This window comes from Ovis canadensis, chromosome 1 (assembly GCF_042477335.2).
Source record: "Ovis canadensis isolate MfBH-ARS-UI-01 breed Bighorn chromosome 1, ARS-UI_OviCan_v2, whole genome shotgun sequence".
Taxonomy (NCBI): Eukaryota; Metazoa; Chordata; class Mammalia; order Artiodactyla; family Bovidae; genus Ovis; species Ovis canadensis.
The window spans coordinates 77,835,269-77,853,619 of NC_091245.1; the positions used below are offsets into that span (position 1 = coordinate 77,835,269).

Genomic DNA, 18,351 nt, shown 5'->3' on the forward strand with positions numbered 1-18,351 from the left:
AGCATGATCGGGAAATAATAAAATAATCCTATAAAAGCAAAAGGTTTTGCTCCATTTCATACTAGAAAATTTAAACAATAAAGAACTGTTTCTTCTTAATTTAAATATCATAATCTGAATAAATCTTTGATATGAATTCTCCTAACTTCCCATTAAGCTACTCATAATGGGAATTTTATTTGTAGCACTGAAAACTGAGGATAACAACCAATTGCAAGAGACAGTATTTCTATTACCTATCCCTCAAATGGGCTTCCCTGGTGAGTCAGTGGGAAAGAATCCACCTGCCAATGCAGGAGACTCAGGTTCAGTCCCTGGATTGGGAAGATCTCCTGGAGAAGGAAATGGCAACCCACTCCAGTATTCTTGCTTGGTAAATTCCATAGATAGAGATGCCTGGCAGGCTACAGTCCATGGGGTCACAAAAGAGCAGTAAACAGCTTAGCAACTAAACAATAGTCCAGATACTTCTGAATTGTTAGCCAACGAAATTTTCTTCTCTCATCCAATTTATCTGCCTCTTACCACCTGCTTAACAGAAAACCAGTCCCGTCCTTGTCTAGTCCACATCAACCACTCACTTTGTGCATACATTCAGGACCTGCAAATCCCAGTATTTAATAAGACTAGAGGTAGACAGGGGGGCTTCTCTGGTAGCCCAGCTGGTAAAGAATCCACCTGTAGTGCAGGAGACCCTGTTCGATTCCTGGGTCAGGAAGATCCCCTAGAGAAGGGATAGGCTACCCACTCCAGTATTCTTAGGCTTCCCTGGATGTCTCAGTCAGTAAAGAAACCACCTGTAATGTGGGAGACCTAGGTTCGATCCCTGGATTGGGAAAATCCCCTAGAGGAGGGCATGGCAACCCACTCTAGTATTTTTACCTGCAGAATCCCCATGGACAAAGGAGCCTGGCAGACTGCAGTCCATGGGATCCCAGTGAGTCAGACATGACTGAGCGACTAAGCACAGCACAACACAACAAAGGTAAATGGGTAGGAAATGTTATAGGGCAGCCAAGTGCACAGAGTAGACAGGCTACAGATGAAAAGCACTCAAGATGCAGTGCATTCTCCATAGAAATGGGAGCTTTCTATACAGTAACTTTGGTCATAAAATAAAAACTCCCTTACAATCACTAGAACAAATTCTCCTTTTATAATCACGTAAATTACAACCACACACTGGACCAGAGCTAAACTACAGAAATTCCTTCTAGACACAAGAAATTGTGTTGGAGCTACACTCTTTAACTGGCCCTACATGGTACACCAGTGGCAACCAACTAGGTAGCTTGGCAACCAATTCTATACCCCTATCTTTTATCACACATTGAAGCTAGGTAGAATTATTCTCATTTGAAGATAAGCTAAAAAGACAAATGAACCAATCAAAAGCTTCTGAAAAATTCTGTATCATAAGAGAAGTATATACCTAGACCGCATATTAAAAAGCAGAGACACCTCTTTGCCCACAAAGGTCCAAATAGTCAAAGCCATGGTTTTTCCCATAGGCATGCACAGATGTGAGAGCTGGACCATAAAGAAGGCTGAGTGCTGAAGAATTTATGCTTTCGAATTATGGCACTGGAGAAGACACTTGAGAGCTCCTTGGACCGCAAGGAGAGCAAACCAGTCAATCTTAAAGAAAATCATCCCTGAATATTCACTGGAAGGACTGATGCTGAAGCTCCAATACTTTGGCCACCTGATGTGACAAGCTGACTCACTGGAAAAGACCCTGATGCTGGGAAAGATTGAAGCCAAAAGGGGAAGGGGACAGCAAAGTATGAGATGGTTAGGTAGCATCACTGACTCAATGGATATGAATTTGAGAAAACTCCGGGAGATAATGAAGGACAGAGAAGCCTGACATGCTGCAGTCCATGGGGTTGCAAAGAGTCAGACACGACTTAACACCTAAACAACAACAGCAAAGATTTCTCTGTAGACTCAGAGGAAAAGCATAACTCTGAAAATCAGTTCAGTTCAGTCACTCAGTCATGTTCGACTCTGTGACCACATGGACTGCAGCACACCAGGCTTTTCTGTCCATCACCAACTCCCGGAGCTTGTTCAAACTCATGTCCATCAAGTCAGTAATGCCATCCAGCCATCTCATCTTCCGTCATCCCCTTCTCCTCTGTCTTCAATCTTTCCCAGCATCAGGGTCATTTCTAATGAGTCAGTTTTTCATATCAGGTAGCCAAAGTATTGGAGTTTCAGCTTTAGCGTCAGGCCTTCCAATGAATATTCAGGATTGATTTCCTTTAGAATTGACTGGTTTGATCTCCTTGCAGTTCAAGGGATGCTCAAGAGTCTTCTCCAACACCACAGTTCCAAAGCATCAATTCTTTGGTGCTCAGCTTTCTTTATGATCCAACTCTCACATCCATACATGACTACTGGAAAAACCATAGCTTTGACTAGACAGACCTTTGTTGGCAAAGTAATGTCTCTGGTTTTTAATATATTCTCTAGGTTGGTCATAGCTTTCCTTCCAAGGAGCAAGAGTCTGTTAATTTCATGGCTACAGTCATCCTCTGCAGTAACTCTGAAAATAGTTAATTACTATAGGAAGCAATATTTAAGAAAATAACTGCTGGAGCAATAGAAAAATTTTATATTCAAACATGGCTTCCAGATCCTTTTTTAGGGCAGACCACCTTTTAAGGCCATACAAGATTTACTGGAGAGGATCAAGGTCATTATTTTAACCATGCGATCTTGGCCAAGTTATTATGAAAATTAAATGCAGAAATGTGCCTCACCTAAAGAATAGTATAGTGAAAAGTTTGTGAATATTGTGAATATATTTGCTATAGTGAATAGTTTGATCTAACTAATATTTATTTGTCATTGATTTTGTGTCAGGTGAAAGTGGAAACAAGACTTTTAGTCTCTGCTATGAATCCACCTGTCAGTGCAGGAGACCTGAGAGACTCAGGTTTGATCCCTTGGTGGAGAAGATCTCCTTGAAGAGGAAATGGCAACCCACTCCAGTATCCTTTCCTGGAAAATTCCATGGACAGAGGAGTCTGGCAGGCTACAGTCCCTGGGGTCGCAAAGGGTCAGACATGACTGAGCAACAGCACACATGCGTTTAGTAGCTGAATAACATCAATCAGTTCATTTAATCTCTGTTCCAGTTTCTTCATTTGCAAAACACAACAAGTGAACTGGGATAAATCCAGGTCCAATCCTAACATTACAATTTTAGGAAAGCAAAGTGGAAAAGCATACTAGGCATTATCAGAGCACGCTATATAAGATGAGAAAGGGAAGTGACTAAGACACCATTCACTACTGTCATTCATTTGGAAAATATAACAAGGTCAGACAGAGGAACAGAAAACAACAATTTCTTTGTCCTTGGCCAGATACTGACCATTCAAGGTAAAGTCTATTTTCATTCCAATGGGCAATGACAATTTTCCAATTAATGATTTAAGGAACAACTTTTAAAAATAATGTTAATTCATTAACCAATCTATGCTAACAAGACTGCACAGTTATGAAAAAGAATAAAGAGTTATACGTGGAAACATTTAAGCTAAAACTGTGGAAGGTGGATAATATTACAAGACCACCCTTCAAGCACTGGAAAAACTCCCACCAATTTTGTACGATTCTTACAGGTTTTTAATATTCCCATTCTACCATAAGTATGATATAGAGAACAAAAGAAAAGATACCAGAGCTTGGATCTTGTCATCCCAAGATGACAGACCTCTTCGTTTAAAAGGTTAAAAGAGAGATTATCCTGATTCTCTAACTGAAAAATTACCAAACCTGATGAGATTTATACAGTTTTCTTCCTTGCCCGGAAGACAGGTACTTAGTAAAAAGGTATAATGACTGCCTTTACATGCTCTGGGCTTCTCAGTTGGCTCAGCAGTAAAGAATCTGTTTAGTGTGCAGGAAACCTGGGTTTGATCCCTGGGGTGGGAAGATCCCCTGGAGAAGGGACTGGCTACCCACTCTAGCATCTCTGCCTGAAGAATTCCATGAACAAAGGAGCCCAGCAGGCTACAGTTCATGGGACTTCAAAGAGTTGGACATGACTGAGCAACTAACACTTACCACACTCTACGTACATCTCACATGAAAATAAACTTTATTATTTAAATACTAAGCTCTTGTACCTGGATGAATATGTAATTATTATTATTGTGACTGTGAACTACAGAGATTAATCAAGACAACATATTTATTACAACAAAGTAAAATTCAGATAAAATGAGAAGAATTCATTTGAAAATACATGTAAAAAAAGTATTATGTGTTAATTAAGGATACTTTTAAATAAAGCAGTCATTAAACATCTTTTAATTGTGTTACTCCAAGAACATGTGAGAAAAAAGAAATAGGGAGGAAAGCACGTCTTTGAAAACCATGTGAGATGAGTAAGCTAGCAAATAACTAATCAAGCCTAGTTATATTTCATTAAAGCTCTAGCTTTTATTACCAGTCACTTATTTTCAATGAAAGCATCAAAGGAGTTCAAAAGTTAACACAGACACAAAAAACTGTGGGAAGTCGCCAGTAACACCTACTCCACATCAAACAGGAAATGAGTGCAGGCACTGAGAGTCTTAATTAAAGCCTAGATATGAAGTAAAAAGGTTTTCTCAATTATGAAAAGTCACAAAAAAGTAAAAACTTAACCAGAAGAGTTTACTATAAAAAATATAAAAATCTGGGGAAAGATATTTTTTGCCATATCTTGTGGGTATTTTTAATTTTTTTACCACACCCAAAGTTAAGAAATATCTTTATGACCTTACAAACATTTCAAGAGCCATCATTTACTTTACCACACATGATAAACTCATATATTTTCTATTCCTTCCTTTTTTTTATCCTGTTACATCCTTCTTGCTGTTGTTCTTGTTTAGTCACTAAGTCATGTCCAACTCTTTTGCAACCCCATGGACTATAGCCCTCCGTGCTCCTCTGCCCATGAGATTTCCCAGGCAAGAATACTGGAGTGGATTGCCATTTCTTTCTCCAGAGGATCTTCCTGACCCAGGGACTGAATCCACATCTCCTCATTGGCAGGCACGTTCTTTACCACTGAGCCACCAGGGAAGCCCTGGTTACATCCAACTGAATTGTTATTTCATAATCTACCAATGACTCTAACCTGCAATTTGAAAACATTATTTCCCAGCACATATAGGCCAGACCATTAAAGTTCAGTCTTGAAAGTTCTAATTTAGGAGGAGCAGGGATTTCAGTTTAAAAAAAAAAAAAAGGAGAGTTCTCAGAACTATAGAAGAGACAAAGAAGCCAAGCCACAAGGAGGATTTTGGAGATAGAGATGGACTTATCCAATGGAAAAAAAGTCTGATTCTGTATTATATCATTTGTAAACCTGAACAAAAACTATAAATATGGCTAATAAATTAGCTTTCCTTAGATATCTGAGAACTGTTCCAAAGAGATGAAGGGAGAGATCAGTATTACATGATTTTTAGAGAGGAGGGTATGTGCAATCAAGTACACATCTTGATAAAATTTACTGTTTTTCTCAAGGAGGAGATATCTTAGTGAATGGTTTCAGTGCTCCTCTAAGTATGGGAAAATGCAAGAAACTGGGTTCGTAAAATTCTCCCCTAAAAACGTCTGTCTGCAGGCCTGTCATGCCAGTTTTGCCAGAGCACAGAGTGCCTCGTGCTGATCTTCACTGTGAACTTCTTTCAGGGTATACCATAGGTCAGCGACTGAAGCAGCTGATGACTTGATTCTGAAGTTGGGCAACATTCTTTACAATCCCTTCCATTTCTGTCTTAACTGCAACCAAGGTTTAGTAAGCATTTTGTGACAAATTTGCCCCCCAGTAGTAGGAAGGCTCATTCCCAGATCAGCAAAGATTTCACTGATAGACTCTCAATGTGCTATTACTGAACTAAGCCCAGTTAACAGCAGCCAAAAGTCTCCAGATCACCTGTCTTACAAGTCCAAGAAATGGTTCCTTTCCGTTGCTTCTTCCCACTACTAGAGTTATAATCGTTGAGCTTATAGTACTACATACTTGGTCAATCATTTCAGGTTTCCTAATCGTCACTGAATTTACCTGAGGTCAGTGACACATTTGGTAGTGCAAAAAATAATAATCGTGTAAAATAGGCAGAATACAAATAATATAGCTAGTAACATTAAGAAGGACATCAGTAAGTATTTAAGCCAAAGACTTTCATCGGGTGCAACCCAGTATTTCCCCAGGTCATCTGACCAATTTGTTTTATACCAATTGCTATCTTTAGGAGAAATAATATACTGGCTTCATATGCAAAAGTGAAAGTGTTAGTCACTCAGTTGCATCTTTGCAACCCCATGGACCATAGCCCACCAGGCTCCTCTGTCCATGGAATTCTCCAGGCAAGAATACTGGCATGGGTAGCCATTCCCTTCTCCAGGGGATCTTCCCAACCCAGGGGTCAAACCTGGGTCTCCTTCCTTGCAGGTGAATTCTTCACCATCTGAGTTCACTAAAGATGTCTGCATGTACAAGGTAATCAACCTTGGGTAATCAACTCCTGACTGGACTGAAAAAGGAATGTTATCTTTAAAAGAGTAGCATGACTGGTGCCAGAAGAAAAATCGATCTTTATGTTGAGGAGGTATTTGTCTGGTTACCCCATAACACAAACGCACAGTGCACACTAGAGGCGAGATAGGTGGCCAAAAGGGGCAGAGAAAAAGCTTATGTTTAAATGTTCCTTGTCTGGCAACTCACTCCAGTATTCTTGCCTGGAGAATTCCATGGACAGAGGAGCCTGGCAGGCTACTGTCCATAGGGTCACAAAGAGTTAGACATGACTGAGTGACTAACATTTTCACTTTCAATTGTCTGGCATAAAATATGAATATTTATTTCATCGTAACCATAATATAAAAACATTGCAATCCCTAAAGCACTTGAATGCTTCTTTCAGAATTTCCATCAAGCACATTCCATACTGTTTAAAATTAATAACTACTTTTTATTCAAAATTGCTTTTATTTTACTAATTAAAATTACAATGGCATCATTTTCTTTTACTTTGTCATAAGTATAAAATTTTTCATTTTGCTTATAAGTTAAACATGCTTTTGTTTATGTTTTGGCCTAGAAACAGAACCACCGTTTTTTAATAATGCTTCCAGTAAAAAATGAAATTGAAATTCCAAAGTGAATGATAAATTAATTTTGGGGCACAGTACCCTGGTGGCTCAGACGGTTAAGCATCTGTCTACAATGTGGGAGACCCAGGTTCGATCCCTGGGTCAGGAAGATCCCCTGGAGAAGGAAATGGCAATCCACTCCAGTACTATTGCCTGGAAAATCCCATGGACAGAGGAGCCTGGTAGGCTACAGCCCATGGGGTCGCAAAGAGTCAGACACGACTGAGCGACTTTACCTTACCTTTACCTGTAATTTCAGGATTTCATCTAGGAGCTAGGGCAAAACTGTTAAGTCTATGACCAAAAGCTAGAGGGACTGGGGTTAAAGAACCCATAGGTGTTCACCTTACAGTGGCAGAGCTAGGCATGAAGAGTTTAAGAAAGGTAGGTAGAACCAGAGAAGGATAAGGAGACTGACAAAATCAGATAAGACTAAGCACAAGAGATACACAGAAAGCAATGAAATTTTGATAGCAATAAGAAAGGAAAGGATTAGTTTTACTATAGAGGGGGGAAGAAAGGGGACATAGTATGAAAAAGAAGAAAAAGAAACATACATTTGGTGATAAACCAGTAGAGACTACATCTAACATAATCCTTACAACAAGCATCATTTTAGAGATGCAGAAACTGAGACCAGGAAATGTACACAAAATCCTGTACACTTTTAGGATTAGAACTCAAATCTAACTCCAATATTTGCATTCTCTTCACTTCAAAACTTTGCTCCCTCCTTGGAGAGAGAGGATATGGAAGGTGCAGCGAGAATCCAAATTTCACAACAAACAATGTGAGTGGGGGCATATTATGACAAATGAGAAATCGAAATTAGCCTACTTTATTCAGAATGTTGGGTCTACTATATGAGTCTGAGAAGCAATGTAGAGATTTCTTTCATAAAACGGAAGCCCTGAAACAATGGATATAAAAACAACTAGTTTAATGCTTAAAAACACCATCAATAAATGGTAATTGCCATCATTTATTATCACTAGCCACTTTCCATATCACCATTATGTGCTAAGTTCTTCTGATGAACACCATTGTGGTTAAACAATTGAGATTTCCATGTGTTTCTTTCATCTGTATTTAATTTGTTCAATCCTTTTGAAATATTTCAGAAAATGTGTTCCCCTTCTTGCCAGTAATTTAACTTCACCTTCATAGAAAGCTTCCATATCAAGAGTTAAACTGACTTTGATAGCTGAATCTCAAATTTTAGAGAAACTGAAAACCAGGTCAAGTATTTCCACTTCCCCAGATAAAAATGTTTCAGACTCCATTTTCACAGCAGGAAGTACAGAGAAAAATGATTTTTTAAAATTAACAATTGGAGTCATGACATTTTTGGTAAAGGTTCTAAAAAACAAAGAGCATTTTTAAAAATGGCACATTGACAGTCAATTTGAGATCTGTCAGGTGTGATAACCTAAAATGGTTGAAAAGAATTTAGAGTTTAAAAGAAAAGGTAAAGGGAAACCATTGAAGAAAAAGAACCTGAAGCTCTCCAATCTAATTCTGATTCCCCTAATCACAGCATCATCAAAAAGCTTTTCTCTTACATGAAGATGTCATTGTCATTGGACACACAGTGTGTGATTGCTCAGTCGTGTCCAACTCTTTGCAACCCCATGGACTGTAGCCCACCAGGCTCCTCTGTCCCTAGGATTTTTCAGGGAAAAATACTGGAGTGGGTTGCCATTTCCTTCTCCAGGGGATCTTCCTGACCCAGGGGTTGAACCCACATCCGGATCCTTTACCCCTAAGCCACTTGGGAAGATATCCATCCCCAAGACTTTTTCCCTTGACCCCTGCATTTCTCTACAGACTATCCCTTCCATAGCCTCAGTTATCACCCCTGAATAATATTTCCCACATCTTTCAATTGCCCCCATCCCACATCTCCATAATGCTTCGACTCAGATTTCCAAGTATCTATAGATTTCTGTCTGGATGACAATAAGCTCATTTTTTTCTGAAATAAAATTCATTATTTTTTCCTCCAAACTAGCTCTTGTATCTGACTTTCCTATTTTGATGGTGACCTATCAACATTTCTAGTCAACAGATTTGAAACCCCAAATTCTCAAGATTTGACTCCAAACACTCTTTGGGACCCCAATTTCCAAACAAGCTCAGCAGATTCCACCTCTACTCTTCCACTCGCCTACTTATCCCTTCAGCTTCTCTCTTCTGCCTTTCATTTGATTATATCTGTCTGCTGCTTTCCATTCCAACAAGACCTTCAAGCATAAAGCTTTCATTACCTGTCACCCAAATTAGTGAAATCCTTTCCATTGCCTCCTCGTTTTTGCATCTCCATTCTAATCTGTCCTACAAAACACCACAAGATCATTTCCCTAAGGCACAGTTCTCATTACATCACTCCTCTTTCCAAAAACCTTCTACAGCTTCTCAGGACTTATTCAATTAAGGACAAAAGCATCATGCGTTTAATGTGTGTTCAACCCAATTCATGCTCCAGCAACAATGTACCATTTGTACTTGTTTCTAGAACAAGTACTTCACTTTTTTTTCTACGCATGTTCTATCTTCCAACTGGGACCTCCATTATGCTACACATCAAATTCCTACCCATGTAAAAACAGAAATATGTTCAATGGAAAAAAAATAGATACAAAAATATCTGAACATTGTTTTTAAAAAAAAAGGTAAGTTGCCTATCATTTCATGTAAAATGCAAAAGACTGGTAATATCCAATATAAGCAAGGATGTGGAGAAGTAAGTGCCCTTATACAGTGAAGAGTGTAAATCACTGCAATATTTTTGGAGGAAATGTAACAATCTCCTACTGAACTAAAATATGTTTAACCTTTGACTGAGGAATTTCACGGGAATTTATCCTACAAAAAAAAAAAACCCACACAACAAACAACACAGAAAATATAGTTGACATTTTTTCTAAAACTTTGTATGGAGTATATTTTATATAAATTCGAATTATTCTGTTGTATGGGGGCAGGAGGAGAAGGGGACGACAGAAGTTGAGATGGCTGGATGGCATCACTGACTTGATGGACGTGAGTCTGAGTGAACTCCGGGAGACGGTGATGGACAGGGAGGCCTGGCGTGCTGCGATTCATGGGGTCACAAAGAGTCAGACACGACTGAGCAACTGAACTGATACCTGAAACTAATATAATATTGTAGGCCAATTATACTTCAATTTTTAAAAAATAAAAAGAAAAGTCCACACAGTTATGCAAGGATTATTTGTAATAACAAAAATTTAAGACAGTCTAGGTGTTTACAAAAATATTCTATGCCTTGCATGCTCACGCTCGGTCTCTCAGTCACGTCCAACTATCTGCCACCCCATGGACTGTGGCCCATCCTCTGTCCACAGGATTTCCCAGGCAAGAATACTAGAGTGGGTTGCCATTTCCCTCTCCAGGGAATCTTCCCAACCCAGGGACTGAAACTGTGTCTTCTGTGTCTCCTGCACTGGCAGGTGAATTCTTTACCACTGAGTCACCTGGGATGCCCCTTATTCTATGCTATCCCCAAATTCTAAAATAATGTGTACCCACCATTATGTATAAGTTAAGTAATCAACAAGGATATCTATATAGCATAGAGAACTATACTCAATATTTTGTAATAACCTATAAGGGAAAAGAATAGATACATATAAACATATATGTGTGTATAAATATAACTGAAACACTTTCCTGTACACTTAAACTAACACATCATTTTAAACCAACTGTACTTTAATAAAATATAAAATAAAATATTGTGTATCCATTTAAAAGAATGAAATAGAGTAAATAATGACAGGAATAACAGCTAATAATTACTGACTGCTTTCTAGGAGGTAGGAATTCTTTTAAATGCTTTGCAAATATAAACTTTTTTCACAAAATCCTAAGACATGAATCTACACGCACTTAGGTGGAAGCATGCTCACGCCATAGTGATGAATGAAAACAACATACTACAAAAGGATACTTAAGTTACGTACAAAAGAAAAGAGAAAACATCATCCTTTAACCATTCTCAATAGCGGTTACCCCCAGAAGACTATAAGAAACATTAAATAAACTGTAAGATGTTTAGAATTTTTTTTTCGATTTTCAAATATTCTATATTACTTTTACTGTTTTTTGTTTGTTTTGTTTTCATAAAACCTCCATGCCTCTTTCAAGGTCTATTTAAAATGCTATCAATCACTCTGTCCTATGAGACAGTGTGTAGTAAGGACTCTGAAATTGCATAGACCTAGGTTTGAATCCGGAGAAGGCAATGGTAACCCACTCCAGTACTCTTGCCTGGAAAATCCCATGGATGGAGGAGCCTGGTAGGCTGCAGTCCATGGGGTCACGAAGCCAGGCACGACTGAACGACTTTGATTTCACTTTTCACTTTCCTGCATTGGAGAAGGAAATGGCAACCCACTCCAGTGTTCTTGCCTGGAGAATCCCAGGGATGGGGGAGCCTGGTGGGCTGCTGTCTCTGGGGTCGCACAGAGTCAGACACGACTGAAGGAACTTAGCAGCAGCAGGTTTGAATCCAGCAGGCACCACCTTAGTGACTGACCTTGGGCAAATTATTTAACCTCACCGGGCAAAATTTCTTATTTTGTTAGACTATGATACCAATATCATGAGCCTTGGTGAAGATTAAATAAAATAACCTCTGTGAAGCATTTAGCACAGTGTCTACCACAAACCAGATCTTCCATAAAATCCTTTCTTCCTTGGAATATTGCCTAATTCCACCAACCTTTAATAACTTGTCTCCTCTGGGAGGCTCCATAAGCTGTAGTTTTTTGCTAATAAAAAATGTTAATGCATTTTTCTGCCACAGCTGATTGACTTGTCTTAAGGAAGCAAAGGCATCCTACTCCTTGATTTCCTTTCACAATGACTAAGCAGACAACCTTGAAAATAGCACTCAACGCAATGCAACAATGTGATTTCCAGAGAATCTGACATTACCTACGTGGACAGGTGTGAAACAGAAGGCACGTTCAGCAAAAAGAATCAATATATTGGCTTATTAAAAGACTTAGTAGAACTCTTCCCCTTAATTTAAAAAAAAAAAAGTCCTTCAAAAAGTCAAGCTCATTGTTTTCAGTAAATCAATAGACCAAGTTTTAGCCTCCCACCTCTGCACTATCCAAGTAAACATTCAAAGCTTTTTTCCACCTTTTCTCTAATTCAGAGACAGAAGAAAATATCTGAACTAAATATTTAGCTTTATAAAGAATTATTTCTGATAATACACTTACAAACTGAAAACTCCCCCCTTTACCCCTAGGACAGAACGACAAGATATTAAAAAAAAAAAAAAAAATTAAAGGCAGAGGTAACACCTAGTCACCCCAGAGCCTCTCTGAAATTCTAAAGGTACATCAGAACTGGGGGTGGGGGAGCTAAGATTGCTAAATTAAAAGACACTTTAAAAATCAAATAAAGGATGCCATTAGGTTAAGTAAAAAGGGAGTTTCCATTGCTAAAAATTAAGGGCAAAACACTGATGCATGAATAAAGTCAGTGCTTTTCATGATCCCAAACATGTCTCATGGGATTAAAGCTCTGTCCCAAAGTCATGGGACATATTATTAACCTAACTCGCTAGTAAACACTCATTAGCTCAACACAAGCTCACAAGCTCCAGAACACAGTTCGTTAATAAGACATCCATCCTGCGTCTCCGACACCCCGGGTCAGCACAAGCGACTGCTCTCTCAGTACAGTCACTGAGCCGGCACTAATTCTTAAGCGCCTCGCAAAAAGCTCTGGCAGAAAGAAAACAGGAGACACTTACCTTGAGAAGCAAAGGCAGCCTATCCAACTTCCGGTTTTATTAACAACTCGTATCTCTTTCTCAGCAGCTGGGTGGAGCCAGCTTACCCATAAGAAGAGAGTTTCCCAAACTAAGCAGCAAAACAGGATTTGCAAGCCCGGCACTAGTCTCAGGACTCTGTTTCTGAGAATTAACCCTTCTGTTCTACGCAAAGAAACAATTTTATCATTACCAACTAATCACTGTTTCGCCGAGAAAATTAAATTTTTGTCTTTAACTATAAAACCATTTGAAATACAACCTGCTCTGTATAATGCTAAGTAAAGACAGAGAACCTGTTTGTGCTTAGGTAAGGGTTGCCAACTTTAGCAAAATAAAGCTTAGGATGTTAAATTCAAATTTCAGATAAACAACCAATCATTCATTAATATAAGCATTATCCTATGCAATATTGATGACACACTTATATTAAAAAATCATTCATTGTTTCCCTAAAATTCAAATTTACCTTCTATTTTATCTGACAGGGCTTCCCTAATTGCTCAGTTGGTAAAGAATCCGCCTGCAATGCAGGAGACTCCGGTTTGATTCTTGGGTTAGGAAGATCCGCTGGTGAAGGGATAGGCTACCCACCCCAGTATTCTTGGGCTTCCCTTGTGGCTCAGCTGGTGAAGAATCTGCCTGCACAATGCAGGAGACCTGGGTTCCATCCCTGAGCTGGGAAGATCACCCAACCATCCCTGGCTGGGAAGATCGCCTGGAGAAGGCCACTATGCTAGCTTGGAGAATTCCATGGACTGTATAGTCCATGGGGTCACAAATGGTCGGACATGACTGAGCGACTTTCACTTAGCTTAGCTTAGTTTAGCTTAGTTTATCTGGCAACCTTATCTAGGGAATAACAAAAATTAGCAGACTATTCCAATTAACTACAAAAGGTGTAATAGAATCAGACTGCATTAAAAATAAAACCTTTGAAGGTGCAAGTGACGTAATGCAAAAGAATTCGTTTATGACGCAAATTTTACTTTGGGGCTTCCCGTGAGGCTCAGTGATAAAGAATCCACCTGTCAATGCATGAGACTTAACAGTCATAGGTTGGATCCCTGGGTGGCGGGGGAAGATCGCCTGGAGGTGGGAATGACGACCTACTCCTGTATTCTTGCCAGGATAATCCCATGGACAGAGTTGCCTAGTGGGCTACAGTCCATGGGGTCACAAAAAGTTGGACAGACTCAGGCTGAGTATGCACATCTTGGAATTTAGGAGTTTTGTTTGTTTTTGTTTGTTTTTGTTTCTTTTTAAAGTCTTTAAGCTTTGTTTTGCAAAGATTTTTTTTGTCCAAAAAAATATATATATATATCAGGGCTAGGAAAAGACAGTAGTAAATACCTCAGACCATGACTAGTATGTGCAGACTGAAAAACAGACTGTCACACATGCCTTGACTTGTGATCACTAGTTGGCAATCACATTAGTAAATTTTCTAAAACTATTTCAAAAAAGGAAAAGAGTAGGGGAAGAACACCATCACTTTAATCTTTACAAACTTGCCACAAATTAACAAAAGCCCCCTCTACAGGATTTTAGAGAGAAGCTTTAAATAAAGAAGACTCTGATTTTCTATCCTAAAGCTGCTTGGAATGTGAATGAACTTAAACTGAGTCAGTTGAACTTCAGTCCTTCCATATTAAGGGTCAAGTGGTGACATAACTTTCTCTAGTTATAATTAGACTCTTTCCAGGAATAGTCTCCAGTGAACACTTTACATGCCAAAAGCATGACAAAAAGTCTATAAAACAAATAATTCTTAGAATATGCTATCAATCTTTCATCCTAAAGCACTCTTAGAAAGCAGTGTGGTATGGCAGAAAAAACTGAATGGAGAGGTTTAGCACTATCTAAAAGGCAATGGCACCCCACTCCAGTACTCTTGCCTGGAAAATCCCATGGGCGGAGGAGGCTGGTAGGCTGCAGTGCATGGGGTCGCAAAGAGTCGGACACGACTGAGTGACTTCACTTTCACTTTTCACTTTCATGCATTGGAGAAGGAGATGGCAACCCACTCCAGTGTTCTTGCCTGGAGAATCCCAGGGACGGGGAGCCTGATGGGCTACCATCTATGGGGTCGCACAGAGTTGGACACGACTAAAGCGACTTAGCAATAGCAATAGCAAAAAAAAAAAAAACACCCTTTCCAGGCTTATCATTTCCCTTAAAGTCCCCAGTCCTAATTCCCCTTTTCATTCCCTCCCAGAACTCACCTCTTCAGCTACTTGTCAGCTGCCAGAAAAGAAACACTATTTATTAAAGTCTTCAATGGACATTGGACTCTGAGAAGTAGATACCAGCCCATTGGATCCCACTCTCAGGTCTCTAAATTAGCAGTTCTCAAATTTTTGGATTTCAGGACCCCTTTGCAACTCCTAAAAATCATTACAGCCCCTAAGAGATGTGTGGTTATGGGGGTGATATCTGTCAATATCTATTGTATTAAAAAAATTTTAATGAGATATATTTAAATACTTATTCACGAATTCCACATATTTCAGTTCAATTCAGTTCAGTCGCTCAGTCGTGTCCGACTCTTTGCAACCCCATGAATCGCAGCACGCCAGGCCTCCCTGTCCATCACCAACTCCCAGAGTTCACTCAGACTCACGTCCATCGAGTCAGTGATGCCATCCAGCCATCTCATCCTCTGTCGTCCCCTACTCCTCCTGCCCTCAGTCCCTCCCAGTATCAAAGTCTTTTCCAATGAGTCAACTCTTCGCATGAGGTGGCCAAAGTACTGGAGTTTCAGCTTTAGCATCATTCCTTCCAAAGAAATCCCAGGGTTGATCTCCTTCAGAATGGACAGGTTGGATCTCCTTGCAGTCCAAGGGACTCTCAAGCGTCTTCTCCAACACCACACTTCAAAAGCATCAATTCTTCGGCGCTCAGCCTTCTTCACAGTCCAACTCTCACATCCATACATGACCACAGGAAAAACCATAGCCTTGACTAGACGGACCTTTGTTGGCAAAGTAATGTCTCTACTTTTGAATATGCTATCTAGGTTGGTCATAACTTTTCTTCCAAGGAGAAAGCGTCTTTTAATTTCATGGCTGCAGTCACCATCGGCAGTGATTTTGGAGTCAAGAAAAATAAAGTCTGACACTGTTTCCACTGTTTCCCCATCTATTTCCCTTATTTTATTTATGGACAAATGACAATAATGAACTCATCACATGCAATTTTTGTTACTCTTAATATTTTTTTCTCTTGCTGTTATAAGTGTTTTTCAAATATAAGAATTCAGTGAGAAGAGTAGTATTGTTTAAATTTTTACAAATTTCTTCTGTGCCTGGGTTAATAAAAGACAGCTGGATTCTCATACCTGCTTCTCCATTCAGTCAGTTGCAACCCAATACAACACATCGTGCAGTCACTGGAAAAATCCACTGCATACTCATATGAGAATGAGAATGAATAAGGCAAGTAAAGTATAGCATAAACAATAATAACCACCTATTAGGCTTCCATATTTAACAAGCACATGAATTATATCTAAGTCTCACAAGGACTTTAGGTAAAAGGCATTTGTCATGGACATACTGCAGCTGAGAAGGCTAAGGCTGTACCTGGCTAAGTAAATAACCCAAAGTCAGGCAGAAAAAAGTGGCTGATAGGGATCTAAACCAGAGCTACTGACTCTCCATATACTGAGTCCCACTGCCAAGTATGAATGAGGGTGGATGGGCCAAACGTATAAATCCTCCTATTGCAGTCACCATGTCATTAAAAATTACATTCAGTTAAAACATCTCCAATTGATTAGACCCTGCCTCAATTCCATAAAGGGTTTCCCTGACAGCTCAGTTGGTAAAGAATCTGCCTGCAATGCAGGAGACCTGGGTTCGATCCCTGGGTTGGGAAGATCCCCTGGAGAAGGGAAAGGCTACCCACTCTAGTATTCTGGCCTGGAGAATTCCATGGACTGTACAACTCCATAAAACCAAATCCACTCTCTAAAATGAACTTATTTTCACTCAGTCTTTAATTATATCTCATTAAATTTCATCCAAACTCATCCCCTCTTCTCTATCTCCAGTGCCTTCACTCTGGCTTGCATCCTCATTACTTCTCAGCAGGACTATGGCCATTATCTACTAAGCACCTCTCGTTTCTCTTTAACTTAATAAGCCATCCCACGTGCTCTCATATTAATCTTCCTAAAGTACAACTCATACCATGTAATTCTCAAAAATCCTTCACTTACTGCTTACTACTGAATGAATGAATGTCCATATTCCATAGACTGATGGTCAAATGAAATATCTGTAAATCACAGTGCCTGCCACAAAAGTATTTGTAAATGAAACATCCCATCTTCCCATGCCTCACAAAAGAAATTGTTTCAAAATTACCTATAAACTTCTGACCAAGCTCTGTTCATTAAATCCACATTTTACATGTTCTCTGACAACACAAAGCCATTCTCAGTATTAGATTAGCAGTAGCAATATTCTTCTTCATGCTTTTCTTCCCACCAGTTCCAGGTCACTTCACAGTATGCTCCTCTAAACACAGCCTACTCCTTAAATTACTCAACGTAATGTGACTTCTCCATGATGAATGATCCTGAACAATATCTGCCACCTCACCCAACCCCTGGCTAGAATTATCTGTGTCTTCAAAAGGTAACTAACATTGTTACTGAGATCCAGTCTTGACTTATTTAGGTAAAATTAATCTCTTGAAAAAAATCTTTATTTTCACCATAATTTCTTTTCACTATTAAAAAAAACCTTGGAGATGATTGAAGTCAAAAAAGTCTACTCCAATGTAAATACATAGAGGATAACTCTTTGTGGCATAGGATGTTACATTCTGATAATAATTCTTTTCCAGTGAGATATTTCCCTGTTGTGCCACACTGTCCTGCTCTTTGTAGAAAGTCTAAGTCTTCCATTACTCCAGCTATTAATATAGAAGTGCTGTTCTACCTATTACTAATGATAATCCAAAAAATGCCACTGCACATTTCCAAAGTTACAGCAGGAAGCAGATATAAGGTATGACAGTGGCTCCACTGTGTAAGGCTGTGATTAGATGAGTCACTCCTGATCCCAGTGGAATGAAGAATTTTGCTTTTGAAGAAAATAAATGCCAACAGGGGAAAGACTCAGAGTATTATCCAATTTTAATAATAGTTCTGCTTCTTCGGGCTTCCCGGGTGGCACTAGTGGTAAAGAACCTGCCTGCCAATGCAGGAGACATAAGAGCTGCAGGTGTGAACCCTGGGTCAGGAAGATCCCCTGGAGGAGGGCATGGCAACTCACTCCAGCATTCTTGCCTGGAGAATCCCATGGACAGAGGGGCCTGGTGAGCTACAGTCCATAATATAACAAAGAACTGGACATGACTGA

General features: G+C 39.4%; 1 protein-coding gene across 3 annotated transcripts in view; it reads right to left on the reverse strand.

The window, feature by feature from the left end:
* Nucleotides 1-18,351, reverse strand: part of FRRS1 (ferric chelate reductase 1) — a 76,001-nt gene that overhangs the window by 40,746 nt on the left and 16,904 nt on the right. For 2 of the 3 annotated variants that reach the window (XM_069598525.1, XM_069598508.1), the window contains exon 1: nucleotides 12,962-13,009. The exons of the other annotated variant lie outside the window; for it this stretch is intronic. The gene's annotated coding sequence lies outside the window, so the exon portion shown is untranslated. Of the gene's footprint in view, nucleotides 1-12,961; nucleotides 13,010-18,351 lie in introns of those variants that run through there. 3 annotated transcript variants of the gene reach the window in all.